Source organism: Vidua macroura, chromosome 1, assembly GCF_024509145.1.
Source record: "Vidua macroura isolate BioBank_ID:100142 chromosome 1, ASM2450914v1, whole genome shotgun sequence".
In the NCBI taxonomy this organism is placed as follows: Eukaryota; Metazoa; Chordata; class Aves; order Passeriformes; family Viduidae; genus Vidua; species Vidua macroura.
Window position 1 is genome coordinate 114048683 of NC_071571.1, and position 20499 is coordinate 114069181.

Genomic DNA, 20499 nt, shown 5'->3' on the forward strand with positions numbered 1-20499 from the left:
CCATTCCAAGATATTCATGCAAATACTTCAGCAAAAAATGGAAGTTTTGTCATTGCCTATATAGCAGCTGTGCACTTGCACAGCTCACGATAATCATCATTCCCACAATCTTACTGCATCAGGTATTTTGCAGTCATACTAAGCACATGGCTTTCACCTTACGTAAGTGTAGTTTACAGATATAACACAAGAGGCTGCTACACTCACACAGCCTGATGCAGTTATATCATGGACAACTCCAGTTTATCCAGAGCATGCCAGAATGGAGAAGTCAAATTTTACACTGACTTTTTCTGACAACTGAATTACTTCAGAAAACATCACAGAATCTCAGGAAACTTGGCAGTAATGAGTCTTAGTCATGATGAATGCATAATTAACTGAAGCAAATAACAAGAGACTAAGGCCTATGGGATTTTATAATACTGCAGATGTCAGCTCAGCAGAAATCAAAGAAACTCAGCAGCTCGACTATTTTGTGTCCTTCCAGTTTCACTGACCTTCTGACCACAATAATGCCAAATTTAGAGTTTCTTGAAGGGAGAACACAGCAAAGCTTAACAAACTGGACTACACCGAATGGAAGAAAAACCACAGTTCATTCTCAGAAGGGTAAAGGAAACTGTTTTGCAAATACAGAGAAGGATCACATGCCCAGCAGAAGAAGAGCCAGCAAAACCCCACCCACTAGAATCCAACAAGAACTACAACAGTAAACAAGAACTTCATGAGTCTCAGCCAAAGATTTTTAAATGAAAATCAAATCCTGTAATGGCAAACTGATGTACCAGTAGAAATACAGCATTCCTGATTACTTGAAGTTATTAGTACTACAGAAATATTAAACATTCGTCAAAATTAAGCATCTCCTTTAGCAACTGCTTTGGAGTTCAGTCTTTCAGCAATGCTGACTCGCATTCATTTCAGTCATACCTGTCAAGCAAAAACAACTGCTCTGAAAATATGATTAAGAGGATAGTGACTCCCACAATCATCTCTTTTTTTAGCTTTGATATACAGACCATAATAGCACAGTCATCCTGACTGGGTTGAATAGTATTACTTGGCTTTTTCTTTTATATGTCAAGAAAACTACATGGTGATTCCTAAATATCTGCTAAAAACATTTGCTATAGAAATTTAAAAAAAAATCTCAAAATAGTAATCACTTCTCATTTTCTGCCAACTACATGGTCCTAATTACTCTTTTAATGTTAAAACAACTACTTACAGGAATCAAGCCTTTCATCTGGGACAGGGATGGCACAGGTATATCAGTTGCTGACTGTGATTCACTAGCTGACTATTACTATAAACAATTCAAATTACTATCACTTCACTTACAAAAACCACACATTGATACAGGAATCTCCTTTTGGAGAGGCAATTTTTTTTTTTTAATATGAACAAATAATTAGGACATGTCACCTCTGAGATGATTTTTTTGAAATCTAGTTCTCTCTCACTCCTGAAGACAACTCATAACAAATTATATTTGTTTTACTTGAAGAATGGTACCAATACATGCTTTTAATACTTACATTCATTTTGTGGCTGCAATATTACTGCATACTGCCTTTCATTACATCTTAAACTAGTATTTTAGAACAACTATGATTTGACTCTAACTCTTACCACTAAATCTAAAATGACATTTGTAGACATCAGCTGAAAAAAAAATCTTCCCAGTGACAGATACCTCCTGGAGGAACATTATCCAGTATTACAAAGTTGTCACTATTCATCCTGAAAATAGTTTTCAAGATTGCTTAATTTGCCATTAGAAATATGTACCTATCACTTAATACTTTAAAAAGCCAATTGTTAAAAAAAAAAAAGAAGAAATAATTATGATTACTGACAGCTTTAAGAAGACTTATCTATTTAGAAATCATGCAAAGAAAAGGTTTTGCAATAAAAACAGCAAGCTTCTGGTATTTGTGATGTGACTCGAGTGCTCAAACACAGACCTCTAGTGCTATTTTAGGTGCTCATGCTAACTATTGGCTACTTGGCCGGTGCTACAGCAACAATTAGTGCTAAACAACAAAACAGAAAACTCTTCTGCCCACATCCTGTCTTTGCTTCTCTGCAACTAAGTCATAGGAGCAGCTCTTTCTGTGTCACTTAAGACTGCTTTGAAAGGAACCTAACAGGTGGGACTGGAAAAACAACCAGATAAAAGGCATTATTAGCCAAAAGAGACCAGAAGAGGAAACCTGGAGACACTGACTTGTAACCAGTCATCACCAGATTCTAAAACATTCAGAACAGAGATCCTGTTTACAGTCCCTATACTGCCACAGAATTGGTTGTCCACATGTTCTCTATGCATGTATGTCTCTACACATACACTATCTCCAGTAAAGCATGCATGTCATCAGCCAAGACCAGGGCTCTCTTCTCTAACTGCTGAGCTACCTCTAATTCAGATTTTTCCTGTCTGCCATCCTTTTTTTTGTTTTTAATACTTCAAATAATGTAGGCCTTCAGTAAATTCTCTCATATCTAACAGCTACATGCTGACAACTCTGGTGCCGGGCAGCACCTCCATATAAATGTCTTTCATTCGGGATTAAAAACATGTCATGTCACTATCAAACCACTTGATGAAAGCCTGTTACCTTTTAAACCTGATTTTAAGGTTCTGTTGACAAATTCTGAATTGTTTCCTCAAACAAGTTTTTCAACATTTAATCCAACTGTACTCTTTTACACCCTAGAAACACAGCAAATCCAACTCTGTTTTGCAACTGTATGCTGAGCAAATACTACTTAGAGAAAATAAAGTGAAATGCTATACTTGAGAGGCATTCCAAACATCACCTTTATACCACCTTAACAACACTCACAGTATCTTAAACCTCCAATTGCATGCAACTCATAGAGCTCAATACTCTGCACTTGTAAAAGCAAGAACTTTACAGCCTTTCTTCACTAAACAAAATAAAGCCAGAGCTCCAAAACTAGCCTTCATTAAATGAATTTTCTAAGCAGCAGGCTCCAAGTGTTTTTATGCCTCAAGACAGCCCCTCTAAGAAGAGAAGTTCCACAGTAATTCCCCACTCAAGAACTTCTCCATATGAGAATACACCAGAACCTGTAGCCTGTGAGTTCCCATGGTGACTCCCAAAGTCACACCTAATCTCTTTTAGAGCTGTGGAGTTTGTCTTTCTTTGCTTATTTTAAGAGTTCTGTAATGACCTCTAAACCAGTGTCTTTTCCTCAGATTAAAGGACCATTATACTTTTGTGCTTCAATTTAAAGGACTAGTAAAATTAATTGAGAAATATGTCACATACCAATTGTAGTCACAATGTGTAAGTAATTGATAAAGACCCTACAGTTGTTCTCCAGACCTGTTTCCAACCCTGTAAGTTCCAATCCTTTTCTTCTTTCCAAACGTAAGTTTCTTTGGACTAACTGCCATTTTTAAGGACATTTTTGCTTACAGTTTACTTTTACTTCTTTCTTTCAACATTTCCAATAAGCTTCTGATCAGAAGTAGATTCAGCAAGAATCCACATACATACATCCCATCAGTATTCCAAGCTCCTTGAGGTTAACATCACTGTTGACTTTGCAACACTTCCTCTGAAACATGAAGCAGGCATGACGTACCAGGACAAAAACGACAGAAAACCAACACCCCTCTTCTGAATGCCAGCCAGCTATCTTTCAGTTCTATAAAATATTATATTCAGCATCCTGAGCTGCTATAAATTCTATCCTTTTTTCAAGGACCAGAAGTCCAGCCCAAATTTCTTAAGTAACAAAGCAGCAGAAGCTGCTTTAAGAGCTTGGATGAAGGAGGCCTGAAGGCTTTCATTAACATCCAGTGCACACAAATAAGTCCCAAAGGAATTGAAGCACAGTAGTTATTTCCTGATGGTCTCATGTAATTATACCCATAATATTTGATATAACTACCACACTTCAGTCCCTATAACTCCATAAATGATGAAGCAGAACAGCGTGAACACAGTTCTGCAAAGCAGATAAATTAAAAGAGCTTTCCATCCAAAAAATCCACACTTGTTGGAGAGGATGAAGCATGGAGATCAACTTCCGACCCTACTGGAAGATTCCTGGAGTGCTTTAGGCCAGTCACATACCTGATTATTCATTTGCAAAACATAATTGCATCTACATTCTACTCACTTCTGCTTTGAGGAGTTTACATTCTAAGGAGGAAAAATAAATGAGATTATATAAACGATGTCTGTATTCAAGAGTGCCAAGTGCTGGAGACTTCAAGGCACTTTTCTTACATGGAGAGCTAATTAATCATCAGCTACAGAACATCACTTTCAGTTCAGCAGGGTAGAACAGCAGATCTCTGTGACATTCCTGCTGCAAATGGGAACAAAGCAGGAAATGACAAGAACAGGTACATGTAAAGACACCTCTCATCCAGAAAAAAAATTGACTGTATTCTCAGGTGTTTCTCTCCATGCACCTAAGACTGGTATGAGCATTACCATAATGCTTAGTATTTCAGAATTGCTTTTAATGTATTTGTTCTGGGGAACTTTTGAAATACCTGACATAAACCTGAGACACTGCATGGGAAAATTTTATTGCCTGGTTCTGGGGGGAAAAAAACAAGAACAGTGCACTACAATGTCTTGCAGTAGGAATTTTGTGATAAATGTCTTAGCATTGTTTGCCTTAAGAGTTACACCTCCACTGGTATCATGCCTAAGAAGCCTACCATTAGGTTCAGAATACACAGTTCCATCTCAAAGCACTTCAAGTTTACAGAAACACAGCCAAGTGACTGCTCTGGTACAGTCCACCACAGGCATGAAAACTACAATACATGCCTAACACTGAGGTCCTATTTTTAAGTCTCCTATTAGGCAGAAGCCTCTTCAAAAGGAGCTGCAGGTTGGGGCAGTCACTAACAGGCAAACAAAAGACTAAACTATAAAAACTACCAAACTGCCAAGATTATGATTATAAAAATGGCAAGATTTCATAATTTATCAATAGAATACTGCAAAATTGAAACTGGCCAGTCACATATCTAAAGCAAGTCATGATACAGACTAGATGAAGAAAATCCAGGAAGAAGGCCAATTAGAGAGGCAGGAAGATTTTAACAAGAATTCTGGAGTGAAGATCAGAGATGATGCAGAAAAGGAACCTAACCCTGCACAGACACAGTGATAAAATCTGGCCATCCAGGACTGTGCAGTATTACATGCTTTTTTCTGTTTCTGTGATTTCATTATATTCTCCTCACTGCAGACCTCTCAACAACATCCAATTGTATTTTCTAGCATTTCTGAGGGACACTGACTGTTGTAAAGAACATCTGGCTAAGTGTCCATCTCCAAAGCCCTCACTGTGGCTCTCTGACCTCACTCACATACTTCCAACATTCCTATCATTGTATTTATTCATCCAGAGTCAGTTAAAATACCAATCAATCTGTCACACATTTTTCCACCTACACATCCAAAACACTTTTCAAACTTTCCCAACAAATCAGGCAGGAGTTCTGCAGAAGACAGCTCCATTTATCCAAGCCTGATCTTTCCAGAGATGGTCTGCCCAGAGTAAGATAATGGTCCTGTTGGGAGGAAAAAAGCATACCACATGTTATAATTCATTTACAAATAGAATGGATTAAGGTTATAAAGACATTCTTACCACACATCATTGTAATCTACTAACTCTAAGTACTGGATTTTTTGTGCCTTGCATCTAGAAAAGCATTCTCTAACACAGAGGTCATATGGTCAAGAGGAATTGGGTACCTTCATTAATTTGCTGAAGTGCTGACTAGCCTTATTCTGGGTATTTTTTGTGTGTGTCTCAACATTTGCTGCTCTTTATGAGAAGAAACCTTACATTCTTGCTAAAGCCTGCAGTTCAACTGTGCTTGACTTATTACTTGACAAGAGTAAAAAAAAAAAAAAAAAATGCACCCTAGGAGAACACTATGCTGGTACTAGCAAGTACTGCAAGGACACAAGCATTTTCCATACACTGGAGCAATTTAGTACTTTCATAAGGAATTTGTTTTCAAATAGACACCCCCTCACCCTTCCACCTTAGGTGCTTGTTTCCATTTTTATGTTTGTTTTTTTTTTTTTTTTTTTTTTTTTTTTTTGTTTTGTTTTGTTTTGTTTTGTTTTTTTTTAATGACAGAGCTGCACAAAGGCGGCCCAGGCTGCTGACCGAGTATCAAATAAATGCCAAGATTCCTTCTCCCTCTGCCCCCCCTTCCCCTTCCAGCAACTTCAGAGCGAGCCGCTGACAACTGCCGAGGCAGGGGGGAGGAGGGCGCACGGAGGGCAGACGAGACCCGCACACGCACTGCAGAAGGCGGCCCCAGGTTTCGGGCTCAAGAGGAATCCCATTAACACCGCAGACCGCAGCTCAGCTACAGACGTGACCTCAGGACGCCTCCTCGAGCTGATAACAACAAAGAAAACAGACTGGAGGAGGTGGCAGCCCCGGAGCCAGTTCCTGCTCCTCCCCTTACTCTTCTCCCAGCCAAAACAGAGACCACAATATAAACAGAGACAAAATGTGCGTTTGTGGCAAGGCGGGGGGCAGAGGCAGCTTTCTCCTTTTCCTCCGGCAGCTGCCGCCAGGAATGCTCACCGACCGACTCACCCTGGAGAGAAAAGCGAAGTTATCGCGCATTTCACACACTTTATTTATGTAAACAAAGTATCTTCCGCCTGCTGCAGCCACACCACCTCCTCCATTCCCAAAAGGAGAAATACCCTTCATTAGCCCACGGGTTTTTCTCGAAAAACAAAATGTTGTCTCACGCACCCCTCAACGATGCCTCGGCCTGGAAGACGCAGTCCCCACAAAGCCTCTGACGTTGTAAAGACTCGACAGTGAAAAAACCAAACAAACTAAGCCCAAAGAAATCCCCAAAACCGCAGGCTTCCCTTCTCGCTGCATCTCCTCAAAGGCAAAAAACAAACGCACAGCTGTCATAGGGGGGAGGCAAGGCGCTGAGCCGCAGCGGGGGACAAGCGCTGCCCTCACCTTGTCTGTACCACCACCCCCCCGCCTGGATCTCGAGGCTGGAACCTTCTCTCTTGTCCGCGTCCTCTCACAGCTGCCCAGGCCCACGGCAGCTACACCAACCAGCTCTCGTCCTCCCAACCCGTTCTGGGCCACAGATTATTCATTACGCAGACGGCGCGAGGGGTGGCAAGGGTCGGGCAAAGGAGGAGAAGGGGCTGCCGAGGGCGTACGCACAGAGCCCGTCCTGTCCCTCCCCAGGGCGAGCCCTCGCCCTGTCCCGGCTGTGCGAAAACAACAGCCTCCCCCTCATCCCCTTTCCCCCGCGCCTGCGTGCGGGGCCCGCGGACAATGGGGGGCACAGCGCCCGGGGAGCCAGAGAAGGGCAGGGGCCGGAGGGCCGCATTCTCCCCTCCCCCGCCGCAACCCACCGTCCCGGCTGTCCGCCGGGGCCTCCGCGCCGCACAGCGCGGCCGGAGCGCAGCTCTGCTCACCCCCCGCACAGTGCGGGACACTCACCCGTTCCGCAGCGGGCCCCGGACCCTGCGCTGGGCGGCACCGGCGAGACCCGCCTGGGGGGAAGGGGGGGGGAACGGGGCGGGGGAGGGCGGCAAGAATTGCAGGCAGGAGAGCGCTCCGGCAGGCCGCGGGCAAACGGCTGAGCGAGCGGAGGGCTGCGCTGGGCGGCCGCGGGTCGGGGGTGCGCGGGTCGGTTCGGCGGCCGGGGCCGGGGCCAGTGCGAGGGACGGGACGGGACGGGACGGGGGAGGCGGGGCCCGACAGCTGAGAGGATGTAAACAGAGCGTCACGTGACCCCGCCCCCCGCGCGCGGGGCCGCCGGGCGAGGCGAGGGCGAGCGCTGCGCCGCTCCGCGCCCGGCCCTGATTGGCCGCCCGCTCCCCGCGCCACAGCCAATGGGCGGCCGACACTCGCGGCGCTCGTCACCGGTCGCCCTGGGGTGGCGGGGCCCGGGCGCTGACTGCCGCTCCGCCTTCCCCCTGCGCCGGCCGGGAAGCGCTGCTGGCAAGCCCGTGTCCCCGGCCCTCTGGTCTCCCGTGGGCCACCGAGGATAGAGAGCGGCACCGTGTTGTCGTGCGGAAGGGCCGAGCGGCGGCAGCACCGCGGGTGGGCGGCGGGGGTCGCGCAGCCGCGCCGGAGGCCCGGATTTAAAAACATGCGCAAGGTGCCCCCGGTGCCCGTCCGACAGAGCTCCGCTTTCCCCGGGCCTCCGCGCTTCGTGGCGTTCTGGTCTTTCTCAGGGGCCGCGGCGGCTGTGCAGGACCCTTCCCTAGGGCCTCTCGCAAGGGGGACCAGAAGATTCCCCCCACGCCCCGACAGAAGGGCACTCGGGCTTTGTTGTCGAAGCTCCGAAAGATAGTTTGAAAAGCTACAGGAAGCAAGAGAGATCATAGGAAAAGCTCAGAGAAATCATTAAAAATGTCAAAAAACGTCTAAAGAGGGGCTGTAGAGATGGTAGAAAGGTCTAGAGGGGATGATGCATGAAAAACAGCTGAGGTCACTTGGCTTGTTCTGCCTGGAGAAGAGACCGGGTGAAACCCCACAGCAGGCGGCAGCTTCCGTGGGAAGTGGAGCGGGGGGACTTGATTTCTTTCTTGGTGACCAGCAAAGGGCCTGCGGGAACGGCATGAGGATGTTGTGGTAGTTTTGGTTGGATATTAGAAAAAGATTCTTCACTGTGAGGGTTGTTGAGAACTGGCACAGGCTCCCCAGGGAAGTGGTTAGGACACGAAGTCTGACATAAGTGGACAACACTTTTAAGCACATGGTGTTATTCTTGGTGTGGTCCTTTGCAGGGTCAGGAGTTTGACTTTGGTAATCCTTGTGTACCGCTTTCAACTCAGGATATTCTATGAATTTGGGAAAGGAAGAAATACTGTGGAAGGAAAAAGGCATGAATAAGTGGAAAGTCAGGGAAGCCTGGGGCCCCAGTGCGTTCTTGAAGCCCAAGGTGATGAAGAGTGTTGGGTCATTCTGAGCCCTGGTCCTCAAGTAATGTTTCTGAGGCATTGTCTCATGTTTGATTTGGTAAGGAAGAATGATGTGGGATTTGGAGAGTAAGTGGAGAAGGTAGGCTTGGCTGGTTTTTGGGAAAATTAAGTTACACAGGTGTCAGGACTTGTAGCAACTTGGCTAATCTGTTTTTGTTGTGGAAAGGAATGAGAAATGCCTGAGGTCAGTATCAGAAAAGGGATGACATTCACAATCCAGGAACAGTAAGTTCATATTCACCAAACAATCAGGCAAAAGGTATAGTATTTAAGGGTTTCAGGCTAATGGATATGAAAAAGTGAAGATGTTGAGTGGGTGTTATAATAAAATTAATCTAGATAACTTGTAGACATTTACAATGATAATTTAATCTGGAGTGTTGTAAACACTGAGTGCTTTGTAAAATGCAGCTGAAAGGCATAAAGATTTGAGCTTTAGCCAGAGTTTGAGTAGTGGTGGAACAGGCTTTCTAACTAAAAGTCCTGAGAATTGAAGGACAGAAAAGTGTAGCTGGTAGGAGGCCAGAAGTATTACTCTGTTTGGGGGTAGGATTAGTTAATACCTGGAGCACACAATGGTTGTAGTTGACGACTGAGGTGAAGATAATTGGTAATATAAGGGGGAGAGTTTCTGTTAGGCTGGGACTCAGAAAGAAATAAGTCTCCTGTCAGTTGGACTGAGTGATTCAAATAGTGCTACAAATTGCCACCCTATTAGTGATGTAACTGATGACTCCTTGAATGAGAGAAATAAGAGAGAATAAACACATAAATTCAATTTTTACATTGACATATGCCTTGCATCATTGCATCAGTAAATTAATAATGTTTACTGGCTTTGAGTATTGTAAGTTTGTTTCTATTAAGAAATTTTAGTTAGATGTAATAATTGTGTATAATTCCCTGCGTATTGTATGTGTGAAGGTTTCCTGATTTTGATTCCTTCTCTTTCCATCACATCCCAGATATTCTTGTGCCTGAGCAGCATTACCTGGCAGACAAGGTGCACTTGATCAGTATTCAGTCAGGACAGAAGTTATGGCCATGTTTTGCTCATTCAATTTTAAGAGAAATTTTCAGATAGCTTTTTTTCCTCTGTTAATTACCATGCTTGAACTGATACTATTTTTTCCATTTGCAGTGAACATGGACATACAATTAGGAAGGCCATTCTGCCATCTTCTTTCAGAGCTGAAAAGAAGATGCAGCATTCAGGTCTAGCAGAAAATTCTACTCAAGCATGTATAGTTCTCCAAATCTGTTCTAACTCCTGTCCACCCATTGTCAAAAAAGAAGTAAGGTGTGTATTTTCTGATGCAGTATGTACTTCTGCATCTTGGTGTGAAAGATACTTATTGTCACATTATTTTAAATTTGAGATGTGCATCATTTGGGCAACCTTTGTTTTCATTTGAATCTAAATTGTAGTCTCAAAAAAGCTAAAGTATTATGTGACAGGCCCAACAAAGTTCTGTATAAGCTTGCTGAGCTCAAAACCCACATTTCCCAGTTCTTAACTGAATGAAATTGAAATAACAAAACCCACTTCTTAACTGAAGCACAGTGATCGTCCTTTCACCCTCATAAAACAATGGGCTAGGCTAAAGTTCCCCCCATCTTCATTACTCTGTGCAACTTTGGGATCTGCGGATTTAAGTATAATTTACTTTTTCAGTATTTTGTCCTGCTGCTTTGTTATTTTTTCATGATCATTCAGATGAAGTCTGGACTATGTGGAAGACTCCAGTGAATCTTTATTCTGTTCTTCTGGTGAAGATTATAGCATTCAGATATCTAATAGACAAGTACTCAAGACTGCCATTTTTTAGATAAATTGGAAATTTGCTACCAGGGGTCTTTAAGTATTTAGACTTAACTGTTACTATAATGAACAGAAAATTGGATACATACAACAATTTATAATGAAAACTTTCAAATAAAGATCACATCACAAATACTGAGTAGGTGTATTGTTAGGCATGTTTAATTTCTTATTTATGTAGAAAAAAAGTGTCCTTTAGACATATTGGCCTTCCTAACAATGGCAATAGCTTAAAAGTAGACTGGTGCAAATTACATTCCTTCAATACAATCCTGTTGGCATAAAGCTAACAAATAATGCATCATTTGCACTGCTTATATTTTTTGCACATCTCTAAATAATGGAAACCACTTATATATCATTGCATTTAAGGTACTTTGATTTGAATCAGTTTCAACTCTATGTTCTGTTGTTGAATAAGCATTTTAAAATATTTTCAAATGCTACAGAAAACATACAAAACAAGTATTAAAGTGTTTTTCTTTAACATTTATTTTTAGACATATATGCCATTTTCTTAATCTAATAAAGCTTAAATTTGTAAGATTTTTGGTGGAGCTTAAGCTGATACTGTTTAAAATATTTTTTATGTTCTGCAATGAAATCTAATTTTAATAAAGTTGTGACAGTATAATGTTTTGTAGGATTTCTTAAGGTTTGGATTATTCCAACCAAGTAAAGAACTTCTTTACTATGTTGTTTTGCTCTGGAAATTCAATGCAAGGATAAGGATATTAGCAACTTACACTTTAGCTCTGTTTGTAATTACTTATTTCACACTGTTGTGCATACATTTGTATGTTGACACAGCTTTTTAGAAAATATTCATAACTCACTGTCATTTTGAAGCAACTGTTTTCTGATTCTGCTTTTATTTTCTCATTCATTTTGCATGTAACTATTTTTTTTCTCTAGTTTCCACAATCTTATTAGATTTTCTTTCCCCAGACAAATATCATTCTGTACTTTTGTTTCATCTTTTATTACCAAGCATTTTAAAATTATAGTTGATTTCCTCTATTTTATATACTCTCTCATATTGATAACTTCCTGACACTTACCTTTCATCCACTGAGCTCTATCTTTGTCTTTTTATATTTTCTTTTGATTGACTTCTTTCTTTTCCTTTATTTTTGGTAGATTTTCTTTCCTGACAGACTTTGACTGGTTGGTTTTATAGATGTAGAGCAAAAAAGATGTGCTACAGAAGTAGCAGCTCCAGTTTTCAGAGGTTATCCTCTGCTGTCTAGAGGAGATACCACTTCTGGCAATTGGATACAGTGAGCACATACTTCACGCTGTGTCACACATTCCGTTGGCATAGCTTGTTTCAGGAAGAGGCCCTGAAATGGAGACATGATGCAGTGGCTTCCCCGTCCTGCAGCCTTGGTCTTCCTGCATTACTGTATTATCTCAGAGAGTAAAAGTACTGTGTTATTAAAAACGACACAAGTAATGCAAAGGAAAACAAATTAAATAACTTCTGGAAAGCAGTTTAATTTTTCCTGGATTTTTGGCCTACCTTTCATATTTTTAAAATGTTCTGTTCTTGCATTCTTCGCTCCCAGATGTTCGAATGTACCTTCTGCCGCTCTCATCTGTATCCCAGCAGTCATCATGCCATTTCCAAAGGTTTGTGGTAAGTAATGTTCCAGTTCCCAGGAATGGAACTGGGTCATCCCCCAGGGAGTGCCAAGCCCAAGCTGAGTCCCTTCAGGTCGCATGTACAGGATGAGCACACCCGTATCTAAGCTGTAGTGGACTGGTCAGAGTGTAACCTGTAGTCCCCATGAGTGGCCAGACACCAGCCTGGCAAACCATCATCCACAGGCTGTTGATGTGGGCCTCTGGAACCAGCAGCTGTGCAGCTGCACCTCTTTGAGGTGTGGCCTGGCTCTGAAAGCAGTTTAGTCACATTTGTACAAGGTTGCTTTGACAGGTGAGACTTGAAAGATTTCATCTGTAAAACTGGTAATATCTGCATACACAGTGTATAGTGTCTCTGCATCTTTGACCTTGTTAATCTGCAGTTTGGATAAACAAACCCAGCATTACTGTGTTGGATAAAAGTGGTTGTATGCTACTCAAGTTTTAGATCAGAACAAGATCCATCCAAAGCTCCAGAGCTAGGTGATTGAAAAGAGTGCCTTTAAAAGGAGTAAATCAACCTTTACTACAGGCCTTGTCTATGTGCCAGATTCCTTCATTGAGTATTCCTACTGGTCTTTAAGACTTGTCACTTCTTTGAGATCTGCACATCCTTTCTCCTCTCTAGCACCCTTCAGAGAGGCAGTTTGTTACTGTAGCTTGCTAAGGTGTTTTGAGTTTTTAGGGATAGAGATTGCTGTAAATTTTGAAATGCCCTCTTTGCAAATATGAATTGCATTAAGCAATTGTCCAATGTTTTTAATGCTGTGCATCATAATCATACTCCTCTGAATCACTCCAAATAAAATGCATTAGGATTTGCGTTACATATATTTATTTGGGATGCCTGTATAATATAACCTGAATAGCAGTGATAATCTTCAAAAGTGATATGCCTGCATACAAGTGGTTAGGAGAGTTCATGAGGCTTTTTTTCCTTGCCATGAAGTGTACTGCTAGGATGATATTATCACTCTCAGCCCCTCTGGAGCAATTTTTGGGAGAGCTTCTGGCAGTGGGCAAAGCATGGCACAGAACTAGAAGTATCTTAGTTGTCAGAACATAAGCTGAGCTCGGTTCAGATTTTAAAACATTGAAAGCACATACTAGAAAAAGAAAAATGCCAAAACAATGAAACCCATATTTTAACTTAAAGATGCAAATGAGTGAACGATGAAGAAAGAAGTTAAATGGAGTCTGTGGCCATAGACATTGGTCTTAGGGATGTGTCTCTCATGATCAGCTTTTTGGCCTTCTTCAGATTACTCTTCCAATTTCTTGTGTGAAACTTCCTGTTTTTTTTCTCTGTTAAGAACAAGCCTGAGGTTGTAGCACCAGAAGGGTTCCAGTGGCCTGTAGTAACTGCCAAGTGCTCAACCAAATGTTGCTCGTAAATACAACAAACTGAGCACATCTAGATAGTGATTGATGTACTATGAAATCTAGTCAATCAAATATTTAAAAATCTTTTAGAATTTGGTACTAAGGCAAGTGCCAGTTATTTAGATTTCATGTATATTACTTTCTATTTTTTCCATGACCCGTGATAGAAAAAGAAATGTCTTCCTGCAGTATTTCTGCTTTAAACCATTTGTAACTTGTCTCAGAGGTATATTAGGATACAAAATGAATATGTAAGCAGAAACTGTCATATATTATCACTTCTGTCCTCCTTATTGATTGTAAACTGCAAGCACAAGACATTCTCCATGGAAATATGTTGATCTGTCTCTAGATGTAGCTGACAGTGAGTCAACAACATACTCTTTATGTCATCCTTTTCTTAAATCAATAGGGTGTTTTTCTAAATTTATAACATTCTTTTTTTAGAAGGAACACAGTCCTTCAAACCAAGAAAAATTATATGCCACCATGGTTAATGCTCTAAAGATTGTCTCTGAGCTTCCCTTGAATGAGTCATATTTATAGGAAGTTGCTGTATTTATAGCAAATAAACAGCAGATATATTATTCTGAAAATTATGTTTTCACTTTATTTTTGCCTGATTTTGTTAATCAAATAAGGAACAATATGTAATTTAATTTATATGAATTAAAATTTAACTTGTGAAGCCTCTGTTCTATATTTGGGCTGATAATACCCTGTAGTGTATTAGTGTATACAGTGCACACTAGTCCTGTTGCTGATAGTCAGCTGGCCTGTGTTCCATAATTTTGAAGGCTTTTAAGATCAACTAATTACCAGATACCTAATAGTCTCCAAGTACTCTATTTCTTACATGCAACTTTTTTCTTTAAGTAGGAAAGATGATGAAAGCTATCTGCATGTCTTAAATGTATCAAAAAATGCTTCTAGTTCCAGTTCTAACTCATTTAATATTTTGGCAAAGTGAGAAGATTATGTTTATATAATTTTTTCCCCTAAAAAAACTTAAATCTCTTAATCAGTAGGATCGAGTTGTTAGAGACATAAAGTTGGTCCTCTTTTTATTGTCTTAATAATAGACATCCTATATCAACAGACTACCAAAAAGACAATGAAAGCATAATTTATTCTATAGATATTAAAATATATGTTAATATTAATTAAGTTCATATTATATAATATCCTCCAGTTTAAGTAATTTTTGTGAGACATGGACAAATATTACATTATATTCAACAGGCTTACCAAAAGATTTGTGCTTAAGATGCAGCATGCAGGTTGCTCTCAAAAAGTTTTCGAAGAGAACATAATTTTTTCTTTTAGCCTCTCCAAACTCCTGATGCTTTAAAAAAATACAATTTATATTTTTCTCCAAATTTTGCAGAGGTTTAGCACTTTTTTTTTTTCCCCACTTGTTTTTGCCTTTTTGGATGATACAGTTGGCTATTATTAAGTCTTTGATATACATGCAGAATGCAAGGGCAGTAAAAGTGAAACTTCATAACTATGTCTGAGGAGAACATTATTTGGTAAGTTATATGCAATGTCATTGTTAGGAGAGCTGCAAAATAGCTCTACAGCAGATCTCTTCTCAACCAATTAATTAGAGTGTTTTCTTAGAGTCCCTCATCTGCAGTTGTACACCACCACATGCTTAGGTATACAGTAAGAGGAATTAAATGGCCTGCCCTTTTATCTCCTGGCTCCTGGAGCAACTGTGAAAAAGGTAAATATTTTGAGATGTTAGCTAGGTAAGATACCATCACTGAAGTCAATTAATTGACAATGGCTATGGGGAACAATATGCATTTTTCTTTTCGGCTACTTGAGTTTCTCTTAGGCCATTTCTCCAGCTGTTTCCCCTAGCAGTCATGGCAAGGTCTTTTCTGCCTTCAGCTGTTCTCATACAAAGCCACAGAGATTGAAGTACAGCTAGACTCTTTACTGTGGGCAGGAGGAGCTTCATACAAAGTTTATATATCCTGTTGAGTCACAGGGTACAGAAAGGATCCCTTTTCAGAGGGATACTCCTTCTCAGAGTAGCCTGGGTGCGGCTGGATCCCGTCTCAGTCTCAGATTTGTCAACAATCTATGTCTAAAGGATTATACATATGTAATTGAACTTTGTTGTGCAAGATTAAGGATGGCAGACCAGATATATAAATATATATGATTTATTATGATAATGATTAGACAAGAAGATCTTTATGAGAATTATTTATTACACAGTATAGGAGCTATAGCAACTATTATAATATAGTGTATTATAAAACAATGTTGAAGCAATTATATTAAAGCACTTGTATTGATTATTAAGTAGAGATTGATGTTACTCACCGACACCAATGACTGTGTGCAAATCTCTTGCTTAGCCTGAAGAAGTAATATTGAGGGACATCTCCACTCATGGGAGGAATGTCCACACATACACTCCTAAGAAAGAATGTGTTAGAAGATTCTGCCACTAAAATTCGGGTCTGGGCTTTTATGGTATAGAGTAACTGACTGTCAGTCATATGTCTCCAGGCCAGCTGTGTCAGTTCAGCAGCTTTTGATAAGTTGTTGGTAGTATCACTTGTTTATTCCTTTATCTGGGTACTTTACGAGTCCTACCACATCTTCATCTCACTATCAGAATGCTTAATTTTGGGATTGATGGGTGAGACCAGTTTCAGCTTTATTCAACACCAAAAGCAACCCCTTCTTCATTTACCACTGGTAAATGGGGCATTGTTCAAGTTGTTTGACCCCATTCCAGGCAGAGCATCCTTCAAGTGCATATGCATGTTGGAGGAAGAGTTACTAGCACATTTTGGAAAGGAGTGGCTAAAGTGGGAGAAGAATGCAAGATACTGAAGGCAAATCTTGTAACTGAGTATGCTCACAGTGAGTAGTAGATTTGAACTGCTCCATGCACAGCTGTTTGCATTATATGCTGAATACTTTCAGGGGACTCACTTCTAAGAGAGATTCATTTTGACATGAATAGTGGCCACTGAGTATCAGCCAGCAGCAAGAGAAGGACTCCAAAGCTAAAGGGGAACAAAGAGCTGAGAGCAGAGGATGAGTAGTGCTCTCATTGCCAGGACACAGTCTGATCTGAGCAGGATAAGCAAAGGAGAGTGGTAATAGCAACGGAGTTTATGGAGAAATCATAGAGCAAAAGCAAGGCAGCAAACCAGAGCACCGATGTGGGGGTGGGAGGTAATACCTATAGGATAGAGCAACCTGTGGCTAAATGAATCTTCTCAGGCTGCAGGCAGGGCTTGTGAGTGGAGTCTTATCATGACCATTACAGCCTCTTGGTGCACTAGACCCTGATGTTGAGCTTTTTAACTGATCAAGCCCAAATGGAGCTCTAAAAGACATAACTTGGCAGGCCAAACTTTGCAGTGAATACCTAAATACAGGGTGTAATAACCAGATGAATATTGTACTGATTTGTCATGTTTAAGGTATGCCAAGTTAAAAAGCTTCTGCTAGTTTCAGCCACCTTAGATCGGCACATGGTCTCCTGTAAAAATGATGTCTTACTGTTGTAATAAGAAATAGGTTTATGATCTCTCCTATTTTTTTAATTTGGCCTAAGGCATCTATCTTCATGTGCAAGACAAGGATGAATAAGCTTGTGTTAAGCCTTGAGCAAATGCTGAAGGCCAATATTTTCCCCTTAGTGCATACTGGTAATAGTGGAAGATATTGTTAAAGCCAACTCGTTCTTGCATGCAACTACAGGACTGAACATTCAGTACATCAAAAAATCTGCATGAGTGCCTAAATCTCCACCCTTTGAGTCATGTGAAAGATTGTATCACGGTGAGACATTGGAAGAAGTTGCCCAGAGAAGCTGTGGATGCCTTGAACTGTTTAGAGCCATGGTGCATAGTCTTAGTGAAGTGTGGGAAGTGTGCCTGCCATGGCAGGGAAGTTGGACTAAGTCATCTCTAAATTCCCTTCCAGCTCAAACTATGGTTCTATGTTTGTTTCATCTTGGTTCTTGGCAATTCTCAATTTTCTACTAACCTAAAGAAATAAAAAACCTAAATAATCAACTATTTGTCAATAAAAAACTATAAATCTTGATAGGTGTTATGTGCCTTTAACTGTATTACCCAATCTCTAATTTTTCATACAATTACATGAAAAGAAAAAGAAAAAAAACATTGAAAAAACACAGCCATGAGAGAGTGTGAAAATTACTCTGCTAAAGTCTGTGACTTCTCAAGTGAAATAACAGCTGGAAATCAATGGGGCAACAGAGAAGTGTGAGGGTATACCTTACATAGCCTTTCTTCTTGAGTGCGTGTTGAAGCTTTCAGTGGCAAGAAAGTGTTCAGGGTACTCTTAAGTGAGAAAAGTATAAATGTTTTTTGCTATTATACATTATAATAGTGGCAGAATCTGGTCCTGGAACAATTAAAATCTCTATATTAAAGAAAAAGAACACAATTGTTTGTTTTGCATGCTAAATTTGCCTCTGTATGACTTGATAGCCTGCTACTGAAGGAGGTGAAAAGACAGTGATAGTACAAACCTCATTTTCCTCCCCCAAGGTATGAACTGTATTTAACTCATGTGCTTTTTTGCATTTTCTAGCATATAATTGGAATTTGCACTCCTGAAAATATCTTAGAGTGTATAGGTAGCAACATGTTATTGTTAGAGAATCCTCACTCATTATCTCTATCGGGCTTCCTGTTTTTAAAGTCTGTATCTAGGCCATTTTTGGGTGCTTCAGTGCTTCACATAACCATTTCCTATTGAAAAAGTAGAACTCAAAGCATACTCTAGATCACAGGTACATCTAGCAGTGGCAAGTAAACACGACTATTTAGATTGTGCCAGCATCAACTTAGGTCAATGAAAGTTTACACTTAACTCTCACTTTGGCTTCTAAGTAGTTGTAATTGCAGAACTCTGCTGATTTCATACTTCTGTTCTCTGAAAAGAATGTTGATGCTGTAGAACAGAAAATGAAGCTCAAAGAACTTCCCTTTCTGTGAAAAAGTGTAGAAAATAATAGGCTGCCCAGAGAGATTGTGGAGCCTCTTTCTGTGGACATATTCAAAAGCTGTCTGGACACAAGCCTAAGTAACATGCTCTAACTAAATGACCTCCAGTGGTCTGTTCCAACCTTACATGTTTGATAAAAATAAATGGTGCTTTTTTCTTGTTGTGTTTTTTTTTTTTTTTACCTGAATAAAGCCACTTATATTTTTGGCATATAATAGAGAACTGAACTCATAATGTACACAAAGTTAGTAATTAAGACCTATGAATAGATTTATATCCAAATGATTTAAGTCTCTAGAGCAGTAGAAGTCTTTAGGCACTACCCAGCATGTAAGTAACCACACACATCAAACTTGTATGACAAATGAAATTATTTGGTATCCAATTGGAATCCCTCAGTTCTGAGGATTCTTCAAATACATCTGTATTAAGGGTAAAATTCCATAGATATATTAAATATATAGTTATACTATATATACAATGGCAAAACAAAAACACTCCACAGAATTCAGGTTATTTAATTTTGCTCCATTTTGTTCATATGTATCTTTTAACATTAAAAAATCAGATGAAAGCTACTGCATAGCTCTTAATATCTTTTATGATAGTATTCTGTCTTACAAAATTTGCCAGAATCTTTAGATGAATTTTTAGAAGCTAAAAGAAAAATAGCAATGGATTCCTGAACCTCAGCTGTAAAGAGGAAAGAGTAGAAGCATCTTATTTTCTGGAATAATTCACAATAAACAGATTTTAGAAAGCCACAATGGAAAATGCATCCTAGATACCTTAGAGTTACTCAGAATAATTTTACAAATATCACACTTCCTTGGATTCTAGTTTAAGATTTTTTCTTCTCTGTTGTACCACAGAAGCAGCTTTTGACTGTTTAATCCTACTTTATTCCAGATACTTAATAATTTCTGTAAAATTTTCTGCTTGGAACTTTTGGGCACTTTAGACCTTGACTGTCAGAGTAGCTTCAGTTTCCCATGTAATGTGGGTATGCTTCTGTTAAAAGTTCATTTAGCCAAATGAACCTGAGGCTTTTTTTCATTGCCTTTCATTTGATACTATCTGCACTATCACTGACATTATTAATAAAGTCAATGTACTACCTTTCTTTATTCTGACTTTCCACATGCAGCTAGAAGGGTCATTTCAGACAATGACAGTAACTCATCTTTATTTTGGTGTTTAAACGTGATACCTTAAGACCTCTCATTTAATTCATTCATGACCTCCTTCAAACATAATAATTTATTTTGTCACATGTTAATTAGTTTTCCACAACAAAGACAAATTAAGTATATGGTTGTAGTGTTTGTGTGGCTATTTAAAACTAATTTAGCTGTTGCAGAAGAGTGACACCATTCATTGCAATCAGACTGAGGAATCAAAACACAATCGGATACTTAGAGTCCGGGCTGTAATAAATATTTGTTCTGTGACTCAGAGCTGCAGGTGACTGTAATGTCTGAAGACTTTTATAGTTAGAGGATGAAATACACTCTTCATTTCATAGAGGAAAAAAAAGAAGACATGGAAACACACAGAGGTAAAAACCCGCCATTTGAATAATGTTGCCTTCTTAGTGAGTCATGATGTAAACTTTTCAGCATGCTA

The 20499-nt window shown here is 40.1% G+C and overlaps 1 protein-coding gene across 3 annotated transcripts in view; it reads right to left on the reverse strand.

The window, feature by feature from the left end:
• Positions 1-7616, reverse strand: part of PCMTD1 (protein-L-isoaspartate (D-aspartate) O-methyltransferase domain containing 1) — a 40627-nt gene extending 33011 nt beyond the window's left edge. Inside the window, exons 1-2 of one of the 3 annotated variants that reach the window (XM_054001221.1) lie at positions 7516-7596; positions 5460-5578 (exon numbers count right to left, since the gene is read on the reverse strand). The gene's annotated coding sequence lies outside the window, so the exon portion shown is untranslated. Of the gene's footprint in view, positions 1-5459; positions 5579-7017; positions 7290-7515 lie in introns of those variants that run through there. The other 2 variants (XM_054001142.1, XM_054001285.1) reach the window with 2 other exon arrangements.
• Between the last annotated feature and the right edge of the window lie 12883 nt (positions 7617-20499).